The 12,032-nt window shown below is 35.2% G+C and overlaps 1 long non-coding RNA gene across 1 annotated transcript; it reads left to right on the top strand.

Annotated features, from left to right (window-relative positions):
- The first annotated feature begins 229 nt into the window (after positions 1-229).
- LOC124169129 lies at positions 230-2,779 on the top strand. The gene is made up of 4 exons (XR_006867034.1): positions 230-883; positions 1,360-1,595; positions 2,352-2,513; positions 2,643-2,779. It is a non-coding gene; the product is annotated as an uncharacterized LOC124169129 (long non-coding RNA).
- Positions 2,780-12,032: the final 9,253 nt, after the last annotated feature.

Below are 12,032 nucleotides of genomic sequence, written 5' to 3'. Positions count from 1 at the left end.
ACACATTTTGCGCAAATTTGTGTGCAGTTGTATTGCCTGTATAAAAATTGTGCATTATATATACAATGTAAACATTTTATATAAATTTTTAGAGCCTGTATAGCAACATATACATTGTGTACACGGTATACAATTTACACAAGTGAATACTATATACAAAAGTTTATGTGTAAGGGTCCGTTTAAAATCTGTACTAAAACAGTTACTTCCATTATCACAATAAAACTGGAAGCTTGGTTATAAGGTGTTAATAATATACACTTAATCAGCATCCATCAATATAATCGCGTTTGACGTAATTCTCTTCATATGTGATCCACCACAGTAAATCCAACAAATTATTTTAGGCAAAAATTTGTGCAAACCAGGACAAGAAAGTATTTGCACAACTTTTCATATCTACGGAAAATATATATTTGGCATATAAAAAACTCAAGTTACAAATATTTGCCCACTACGAACTTATTTTAATATTTCGGATTTAAAATCGTACTTTGAAACCAGCGCCAAAACGACCGGCGGCCATCTTGAGTACCCAAACGGCCATTGCTACTCTTTTGTTTACTTGTGTTTACTTCCGTAACTTCCGAAGCTGCTCTATTTAGTGACTTAGCGAGTTTAGCTGTGCTATAAAAACTTGTTATGCTAGCAAATTTACGTTGAAGTACGCTGTAGAAGAGGAAAATAATCCGTATTTCGAAGTGAAATCTGGCGAAAAGGGATATGAAGAATATTGTTTCCTGCACAAGTAATAAAATCTACGTCGGAACAGGTTTCTGTGAACAGAATTCCCTGAAACAGTGGCTCTTAGTGGGACGAAGACATATAAGGAGATGCTTCTGTCAGCATCAACCCATCTCTGCGGTGCTGATCATGTATACATGTAAGTAAATGGAATATTTTTTTGTAAATCACCGAACTTTGAATGTACCCTTGTGTTCTAATACGATTGTGTAGTATATACTATGTATGGCCAAAGAGCCTCTAATTACATTCTTATAATTATATAAGGTTATTCATAATTATATTATCAGTGTAATTACAATTTGGCATGATCTTTGCTTTCGCTGGCCTACTAAAAATACAATCCAGTCAGACCGACTAAGTGGAAATATCAGGGTTCTCGCTGTAGAGTCCACTTTGATAGTAGTTCTTTATGACATTAAAGCATTAGTCTCATTCTCAATTAGCTCGTGTGTGAAGGGTTTTTATTGAAAATGAATAACCATTGGGAATATGTCGAATAATCATGGTAATTAATAAGGTGTTCAAAACAGAGCCATCAATTTAACTCTCTCCGATCATTATCATTTAGGTATCCATTTGTGCTTGTGTTCATTTTTCACAAATGCCTTTCAGTTGGAAGAGGATGCAGAAAACTACATAAACTTGGAAAATGATGCGTGGCCCTTTGAGAATAAAGGGAACTCATATACTATAATGCCAGCATTATGACATCGCAGCCTCTCCAGATCGCCCCCTAATTAGGAAAAGAAAATTTCTCGAGGTCCTGCAGGAGCATGAAGAACCCGAGGAGGTGAAAAAGGACCATGCTATCCCTGGAAGAGATAACGAGGAAAGTGATGAAGATACCGGTCAGTTAATACTTTAATAGGGAACTTATGTCAGCCACCTAATGCTATGTTGCAAGTACTGTCTTTCTTTTACTGTACTGGCTTTCAGAAATCAGCCCACTTCATAGGCGTAGCCTTGCCCATTCTTTCTGTAAAACGACCTTTGAGCGTTGCTTTTGCATTCCATGTGTACCAAGGGACAATTCGACTTAAATGGCCTATGCATGTTTTGCCACATGGCTATTTTTCCTATGCCTAAAGATCCAAGCATGATTTCTGAACTAGAAAACCATTGTAACCCCCATCCCACAGCCAAACTTGTTCCACTATTATGATTTTTAAGTTATTGGCTAAATAATCTTCACAGGGTGTCAAATAGATAATGAAAATAGCAATATAGTCTGTTAAAACAGCTAGGAAGAGGGTTTAACTAAAATAGAGATTCATTGACGTATTTGCATGTTATGTATGCGAATTTTTCAGTTCAATATTGGAGTACATCATCAATGAATGAGGTATTTTTAATCAGTCAATCTTTAAACTTAATTCAACCAAATATTTGACTGGTTATCAACAGTCCCATGGCTCAAATTCACTCATTTTAAGGTTGTTTAAGGCAATTATAATGGCACGTTTTTGCCTAACCTTAAAAATCCAGATTACTAAATAACATGTCAAAAAGGATGGATAAGCAATAAAAACAGTTTTAATGGTGTTTAACTGTGCCCTCTATTCCTATTTATTAATGTCAAATGCTGGTATGTATTTTCAATGCAGGTGGATCATTTCAGCAGAGTTGGAGGTGACAACTGCAGTGAAATGTGTTCGTCCCTAGCGAGGAAAGTGTTCACTGTAAGACTTTCTGTTAATAAACATTCAGTCAACAAAAGGGCAAATAAAAAGGCTTGAAATCTACAGAAACTTTAAATTTCATTTAAGGTAAGTCTTTCTATTTAATACTACTTGGGCTAGTTTTTTAATTTTCATATTCACTATTGAAGTTTCATGTTAATTTTTGAAATAAACATTCAAAGTTGTTATTTAGAAATTTCATTCTTTATCCCCTAGGTGCATGGTGCAGATATTTTCAAGATTTTCACTTTGCTACAATCGATAAAGAAGCTGTTTGTAAATGCAATTGGGAAATGGCTGAGAAATCAATGTCCAAAGAAATCTTGTCTTGAATAAATGCAATTTGTTATTTGGATAATTTTTTAATTTGCTTATGTCTGTGACTGCATATAGAACCATATTATAGTAGATATAATGGTGATATATTGCATAATTGTTTCAGAGTCAAGGGGTCAATGAAGGGGTAAGTGCTCCACCAGGGAGCAAGATTGAGAGCTAGCATCAGTGAAATTACCCGATTAATTAATTTTTCAGGCATGTCCTTTGGGGAAAATAGATTTTTGAATGAAAGAAAACATTTTCTTATTTAATTTTTATTGGGAATGAGTCCTTGAAAAAATACTCACACTTTGGAATTGCAACTAGTGTAGCTGATATGTCCTGATAATTGAGTTTGTCATTTTTTATATTTTGCTGCATTAATATCCTAAGTGTGAAAGCAGGTAATATTATTTTTTTAAGTTATGCTTGAGAACCCTGTATTTATATAAATTGAAAAAATTGTTACTGGGGTAGCCGATATTTGTACTGGAAATTGGTTCATAAATGCAATTCCATTGTACAACCTTTATAGGCATAGTAAACGTAAAATTTTATATGTGCCTTCAAGTAGCCTTTTTGAGGTGCCTTTCCAAGGCGCCTAAAAGGCGCATTTAAGCTAGAAGATGATAGGCACCTTATAGGCGCCTTGTGTGTGCCTTTTGAAGGCAGTGCCTTGCCTTAAAAAAGGCACCTTTAAGGCGCCTTTTGGAGGCAGTGTCTTACGTGGGCTATTGGGGAAAGCTGTTGTCTGTGTACATATGTATTTGCTCATGAGGATGAATTTACAGGAAATGACTGCATTCACCACCATTCCATTCATTATTTTCTATGCTTATCAGTGGCCACTGAAATTTTTTCATCGATAAGCTCTTTCAAAGTACCTTGTATGATATTGAGCGAGATAGGGTGGAAGTTCTTCATATTAGTAAAATAAAACATTGCAGTATTTCCACTGATTTTTATTATAATAAAATCAGTGGAAGTATTGCAATGTCTAATTTTACTAATGACTCTATCAAAGTCTTAAGTGGGATCCTTGGTATGGTTTCTTCCTAAAATATTAACCCTTACTACTACTTGTCGACGTTTAACTAACTAATATGTTTAATAAGTCTTCAAAGGATAAGTGAAGACATATTCCTATAACAGCCAATTTACATCACATATCTGGTACACTCGTTAGTTTCTTGGGATTTCAATCCCATACGTAGCTTTTATTAATTTTTTCATGCTCCATCCATTGAACTGTCACTAATGAGTACATACGTTCAAAAAATCGATTAGGTATAACATCATCAACACTTATAATCATGCATGACTTGATATCTCATTCCATTCCTTACTGTTATAAGTGATTTACTCATTAAGGTTGACATATTTCTTAGTAACATACATGGTTATTCCATTTATTCCAGAACCATTGTCTCCCTGCCCTTGCTTGTTACTCAAAATCCTTACCTTAATCCCTGTTGTCAGCATTTCAAGCTTGATGAACACTTCACATTCATCTCCTGCATTAATTCCCTTGCCTCATTTATCTCGTCTAGCACTTCCTACTTCCTTTTCCTCTGTCAATCTTATCTATACATTCCTGTATCTATACATTCTTATCCTCCTTCTGGGTCAAAAATACCAGTTCCATAGCAAACCTTACTCCATATATCTTAACCAGACTTCTATTTGCACTTTGGTCCTGTGATTTTCCCTTTAATTCTCCTCTTTTTATTTATTCCAAGGATTATCTCTGTCTCATCTGTCTCGCTGCGATCTGCATCACTAAAGATATATTTTAACATGCATAGCTGCAACGTATATAATGAGAAACAGTCTATGTTCATGTCACATAGGCAAATTTTCTTAATAGATTTATGGAAGTGGAGTGGATGTAAGGGAAATTGCTTCTATGATCACTTCATAAATAGAACATGGTACGGTAAAATTCTGTGAGGAAGTCATACTATTGCATTTATGATAGTGGAAGCACATACATTAATTATAAGTGAGTGATGTCAGTGTGGTGCATTCAGAGATGACTTGGTACAGCATTCAAAAGGATTACCCCAGAAGTAGGTAGTAAAAAAAATTACTTACTGTGACTACATGTAACAACATAATTCTATTGAAAACTCCTATCCCAATAAAGACAGTTGCAATGAAGGAGTCATCATGATGGAGTCCTTATGCTTTGCATTTGATACAAATAAATTCTTTAAATGCTGTATAAATAACTGTATCTTTGTACCGTGACGGATCCATGGAGGGGGGGGGGGCTAAGGAGGGTATCCAATTTACTCCCCTTGGGTATCCACTTTACACTAGATAGAATGGTGGTTTATTTCCGACTCCCACTACAGCTGGAATTTTAACCTCACCTAGCCCACCCCCTTGTCCCTATCCTGGATCCACTACTGTCTTTGTATAATTTAGTAATCTGCTAAATATTTAAAACATGTTCAATGAAAGCTTCATATTTTGTGGGCTGAGAATAAAAGAAAATATCTATCACATATATAGTATAGTATTCATAAACACCACTGAGAGTTGAAAATTAATGCTTTCATTCTGATTAGATATTTTTTTGACAGATTTTTTATAAATTGAACCCAGAAACTTTAATATCTTTGCACCCCATCTCTTTCCCTTGAATCTTAAATACAACACAAGCCTTTGCTGTTGATTAGATATGAAGTTTGTAACGTTAGCACTTAAAACTTATTCTTACACAAGGTTTGCAAAAATAAAATTTACATAAAGAAATGAGCCAAGCTATGAGCCAAAAAGAGTTGTAATATTTTGTTACAGATGCATATTGTCATAACAACATGCAGCCTACTTGTAAAGTATGAAAGGTTTGCTGCAAAGTGTACATTTATTCAATAATTGGATGGCATGAGCCCTTGAAGTAACTGTGGTAGGGTTATGCATAAGTTATTCAAACTTTATTCATTCTTCTCTAATTCTAATTTTAGACTGTGAAGCTATGTTCATAATCAGTGATTTCTGAACATCCATTATATTTTATGTTGGCAATGAGTACATTCTCAATGGCATTACCATAAAGACTCACAGTCATCCCTATTACAGTATCAACTACAGTATTGACAGCCAGTATCAAAGTATGTTTAACTTTATACTTCAATGGTAAGGGCTACTTGGTGTCATGCAATAGGTTTTGATCTCTCTAATGAAGAAATTTAAACTTAGTTCTGTCCCTTATTGAAAATTTATATGCCAGAGATTATGGATTTCATGAAACATATTGCTTCTCAACAGTATATATATATATAGTCATAAATAAGATGAGATAATTTAAAGTTATGAAATATCTGCTGCTAGCTAACAATTATATGGCTCAAATATTTTCGTGTCTGTTACACGAGTGGCACATGGATGAATATACCTCCTTATTGTGAACATTTTTATAAAACTGAAAATGCTTCTATAAAAACACAAAAATCATCAAAGGAATCACCATGAATTAATCATAACAATGACATCATTGTGACAGGAGCGTTATCGTTTTAATGAACACTGATGAATTTTTCTATTAGACGGTGGTTGGTTATAAATTTTGTTATTTAAATTATGGCCATGGTGAGTACTTTGAAAACGGGAAAGGCTTTGATTATTCACAACTAACAAGTTGTTCCTAATTCCGTAGGGAACGCAGAGATGATGATAAATTAGCGTAGGGGCCATCCTAACGCTAAGAAGATATATCTTACTGCAAAAGTATGATTAAAATTTATCGCCATTATGTTTACATTGTAGCCTCAAAACGTTCCTAAAATCGCTCCTACCGGTGGCCTACTCAATAGAAAACCATTTCGATTGGTTTCACAATACAAATGAGAATCTTCGTTCTCGTGTAATAAGCACAAACAAGGTTAATTTACCACTATTTCTTGCAAAGGGACTCCACCTTGATTCAATCCATTCACAAATAGTCATTCATTATCTCCGTGTAATTTATGGTTTACACGAATAGCAGGGGCCTAAGTCTGTAACTTCGTTTTCTCCCGAGTTGGGAGAAAAGAGACTCGTGAAGCTCCAGTTTCATCCAACTGAAGTCTGTAACGGTAACGGAGAAAACTTTCTCCCAGTAACGGAGACTCTGACTCTCCTGGAGAGTATCTTTCTCCCGACTGAAGTCCGTAACGCGATTTGGAGACTCTGACGCGCCCTGGACGGGAGCTTGGGAGTCACCCGCCCGGGACCCGGCGATTCATTTTCTCCATAGGAGAAACGAGGAAAATACCAATGGCGGACCGTTGTGGGCGATCGTACTGCAGTTCTAATTGTATTCTAATATGGTTTTTTACGTATTTGTGACAAAATAGAACACGAAAATGCATTCTTCAAGTTAGGCAGGCAACTTATGTAGTGTAATTTGTGACAAGAATAGAAATTTTTGTATGGCTGCATTTGCAAGGAAACTACGTGCAGTGAACTTTCATTGTGCCTCTAGTATAAGTGAACAAAATTTGTGTCCTTAGTGTACCCCTTAGTGAATTGATTGCACATAGACGATGAAGTAAAGAGTGAAGTGTGTTGTGAATGTAACATCTTCGACGAAATTATTTCGCACGTATATAATTTAGGCTACGAATCAACTGTATACATTACGATGAAAGGTATCTAACTATGTATTGCGAAGAGGATATGTTTCATATTTGAACTAGTCTTACTTTAGGGATACATCGAACGCCTGTTAATTTTCATTCGTTTGTTCGCTTCTAAGTTCTGTTTGATTTTATTACGTATTGCATCTATTTCCAATTCCCGTTGTGAGATGTGTGGTTTTGGCAATGTTTACATTTCACGCATTTCGTTGTGTTGTTGTTTGTTTTGGTCATGTTACGGTGAGAGTGATAGTGAAATTCGAAGTTTGTTGGTGTTACAATAACTGGTTTAGCAATTTGTTTCAACCTATTCATTTAATTGTCTTCGCAATGTTAATGTGAAATAACGTAATCTGATTCTAAGTCGTTAGTGATGAGTAGGAAGTGAGGTGTAAAGAATCCTTTCGAACTTCAAGGAGTGCAAATTCTTTTAGTGTGTGCAAAGTGATTGGAAAACCGATTATCATGTTTCATTAGTGTTACATAATGGTGTTTTATATTTATTTGAGCCAAGATATTTATTGAAACAGTTGATTCCGAATATAATGATTATAAGTATTAAAAAGATAGAAATGTGTGCGTTGTAGTGCTGTATGTGATATGATGAGCAATAAATATGTACAAGTAAGGGTAATTTTGCTTTGTTTTCTCTATATATACCTCAAGTAAACCATTTTCCCCATGTTTTCGCTATTCTACGCTGTCAGTCTTTGAAATTTTTAAAAGTAGCGAGGCAGGTTGTTGTGTTTCCTAAACTATAACATTTTGGGAGATTGTAACATATGTTACTAATTGCTGGCACGTAGGTATTTGCAAGAATAAATATGTACCATTCACACATTTATCTTAACGTTATTTTCTTTACGATTCTTTTCTGCATAGTAAAGTTTTTCAATTTTCTTTTTCCACTCCCACATTGTGTATTTCAGCTTTTCGAGGATAAATGCATGTAATACTGACGTTGATAGTTATGTTTTTCCATACTCATCATGCATTCACCAATGAAAGTAAGCATCCGAAGTGCAAAAAAATATGCCATATATATCATCAATGAATACAGCGGCCGTTTGTATACAAGATTACCTACATCTAAAACATAAAAATGCTTTGGTGTTACGCATTAGTCTCTCCTTTTTCAATGGTATAATATACTCTTTTGTGTGTACTAATGAACAAATATATCTGCGATGGATTTAAATCGATTTATCCACTATCAATTATAATTTCGATGCATCAATTTCTTTTATTTGAAAGTTTAACTTTAATGATGAACGAGTAGCCCTTATTACAGGTGAGAATCGTTTGATTTCCCTCTCGTTTTTTTATTTGAAACAAAGCTTTTCTATTGGTTCTTCACGGTATCGCCGGCTTCGGATTCAATATTTTTCATACCTACCTGCCGTTCCTGTCCGATACCGAGAATTAGAGTTTTCTCCGGTAGCGGCCAGGAACTGATGTTCTCTCCGCCAAGTTACGGACTACAGTCGGGAGAAAACTACGGGAGAGTACAGAGTCTCCGGAGAAAGGAGAATTCAAGTTACGGACTTAGGCCCCTGGACTCATACAATTAACACTTTCACTAGCCAAATATTCACAATTCGAGGCGAGTATTTTTATTTTAACGACACACTGATGATTGACCATAAGATCGTCAACGATTGAAACCGAAAATATTGGCGTCATCTTCGTTTTCAAAGCTAACCATCACTTCAAAACAAACGTAAACAATTCTTTCACCACTCTCCAACTCGATTTTTTTCAATTTTGACATTCGTCTGTTTCACTTTTCGCGATCAATTGTTGGTATGAGAATTACAGTAGCTACGCTTTCCTCTCGTTAAAGTTCCCATCAGCCAACTGGCGGTAGGATTTGCTTTATAAAACCCAACCTCTCGTTAAACTCCACGTTACCGTTATCTCCACGTTAAATTAACGTGAGGTTTAACCAGACATTATAAAACCGGCCCTTAAGGTTTCAAAATTAGGAAACCTGTCCATTACAGGCTGAATACATTTTACAAACTTTTCTTTGACTTTTTCTTGTTCTTAAATAAGAAAAGATTTTGAGTAAAATTATTAATGTGTTAGTAATGTATATATTATGATTAAGAACATTTTTCATAGAACAATTGTTGAACTAGATTTTAATCCCAAATATGAGAAGACTGTTGCCTGTTAGACCCTGGTGCACCATCTAGAAAAAAATTCTTTGATCCATCCTTGCCAGACAGCTTAGTAGAGGTCTCGAAAAAGATATTGGAAAAAGCGTTCAAATGGAGGATAATATTTCTGAACAATTGGTCTCCCCTTGAAGATTATGACTACACTAGAGTGAATTGTGGAGGTGAAGAAAAGTGTTACATACGCTGGAGCTAAGGAAGACTAATGCAGAAGAGCTGAATATGATATAGGAGTAAAGGAAACTAGAAAATTTAAAGGAGGAAGTTTAAGTGAACTAGATCTCTTGGGATTAGTGTGAAAACAGCCACACTGATTTGGCACACAAACCACTTAGCTGCATTGGCCGAGATGCAACTTAAAAAAATAGAAACTTTGAAAAACTAGCAAAAACTTGCTGTAGTTAAGGCCATTCCATGATTTAGATCTCCGAATTCTTCCAATCTTAATAATTAAAATAGATCTTCTAATGTAGTCTGGTATCAAGGCAAAAGTGACAACCTAGCTCACTGGCAATATTCACATTTCGACAGAGACATAACAGGGGAATAGCAGCTAAGGCCTGCTGTGAGCTACTGAAATTTCTATAGCTCCTACAAAAACACCTACTTCAAAACATCTTAGTTAGCTAGAGCTACTAGAAAATAGTAGCTTCTGTAGTACTGTGCAACTACCATCCCTGTTGAATAAGTTATCCCATTCTTAAGTTCTACAGGTGCTATACATCGAACTTTTATAGAGCATGAGATCCTTTTCAACCACGTTTTTGGTAATTATACCTCCCATATGCTGAACAAAAATTGTTTTCAAATGTTTGAATTACTTGGTAGTGGAATCTGCACCTGAAAATAATACATAACAATACTATTTTCTCTACCTTTAGCATGGAAGGGTGAACCTTGTATTACAAGATGTTTAATAATTATTTAAATTTACTTTATATGAGCTCCCTTTACAGGAGCAACTTGTCAAAAAAGTATCCAGACCAAAATTATTCCTCCTTGCTCAAACCTATATAATAATCAAACGAATACTTACACCTCTCTCACATGCCTCGCTTTAGCATGTTCCAGCCAACTCTTCACTGTAACTTCCACACTAGAATTGGTGGCTGTATCGTCCTGGTTAAATGCAACATCTGTAAAGAATGAAGACAAATAAGTATACAGACAATTATAAGAAGAGAGACATACAAACTTATAAATAGAGATAGGAAATAAATAAAAATACAGATGAACTATTTTTATTCAACTCCACTACATGAAAGCTATAGTCAGTAAATGCCTCCAGGTAAATATATCAGGTTCACGATACTCTACACCAAAATGTGTACCGATGGCTGTACGAAAAGATGCACAAGTTCTATTTTCTGGGTATAAGATTTCATGCAGCAGTTTGAGCAAATAAATGAACCATAAAACATAGCCTTAAGGTTTGTTTACACAATATATCACTTACAATTAGACCTTGTTTAGATTCATCCCGAGTTTCTTACAGTCGTCCTATAGTTTCCACTAAATTAAATGCATGGATGACTAATAGCACAGTTACTTAGTTTGTAGTTAAATTAGTTTATATTTTATTAGGTTAGCAAAGTTTGGCAGAAAAAATATAATAAACGCTATAAAAGTTACGTCGGCATTGTAATTTTTCAGTCCCTAAGCCTTATCTTTACTGACATAATAGATCATTTATTTATTTAGGACCTAAAATTTTTAATTATTAACCTAGTTCCATCAAACAGATAAAGAGTATAAAAACTTTTTGTAAAAAGGCTAAACATTGGTGGTTATCCCATCATAACATTATTGTTCTTTTTCGATGCGTGCGTAACTATACATATCGAAAGAAATCACACGGTGTAGTCCGATTTCAAAGAATTAATAATTTACGTGAAACCTATTAATCATACATGCGTGTTGCAAAATCCCCCGGTTACACGTAAGTACAATTCCTAGTTATATTTATTGCCAAGAACCCTACTTGATTTGATTTAGGAACGGAACCAAACGGACCGTTGGGACTTCCAACAAATTCAGCCGTAGCCTACGCTATCAAAACAACAGGTTCTATTTTATGCGCAAGCACTTACATTATTTCTTATACGTTCTCGCGTACAGAGACTATAGTACAAGAACTTCCACTTTAAATTATATCATGTAAACAAGGAACAAAAGCGAACATTTCACCATGAACAACGGAAAAAGACGCTACCTTTAGTTGCCAAGTAACGGTTTTACCAAGACGGTAATGTTGTTCCAAGCAGAGCCATATTTTTCCTCGAGATGTTACAGGCTGAGTTATAAGAAATATAAGGAGCATGCGGAAACACTATACTGCCGCCAGTGAACGCCAAGAAAAAATTATTTAGAAGTCACATCAAACTTACTTGCAGCAGCATCTTTGTAACCGCCAAACCACCATGCTGTCTCCGGTGTTCCGTTCCGGTTCCTCTGTTGCAAAGGAGGAACGGAGGAATGTGGAG

Source organism: Ischnura elegans, chromosome 12 (assembly GCF_921293095.1).
Source record: "Ischnura elegans chromosome 12, ioIscEleg1.1, whole genome shotgun sequence".
In the NCBI taxonomy this organism is placed as follows: domain Eukaryota; kingdom Metazoa; phylum Arthropoda; class Insecta; order Odonata; family Coenagrionidae; genus Ischnura; species Ischnura elegans.
The sequence above is the reverse complement of the archived record's forward strand: the minus strand, read 5'-3'. Positions and strand labels throughout refer to the sequence as shown.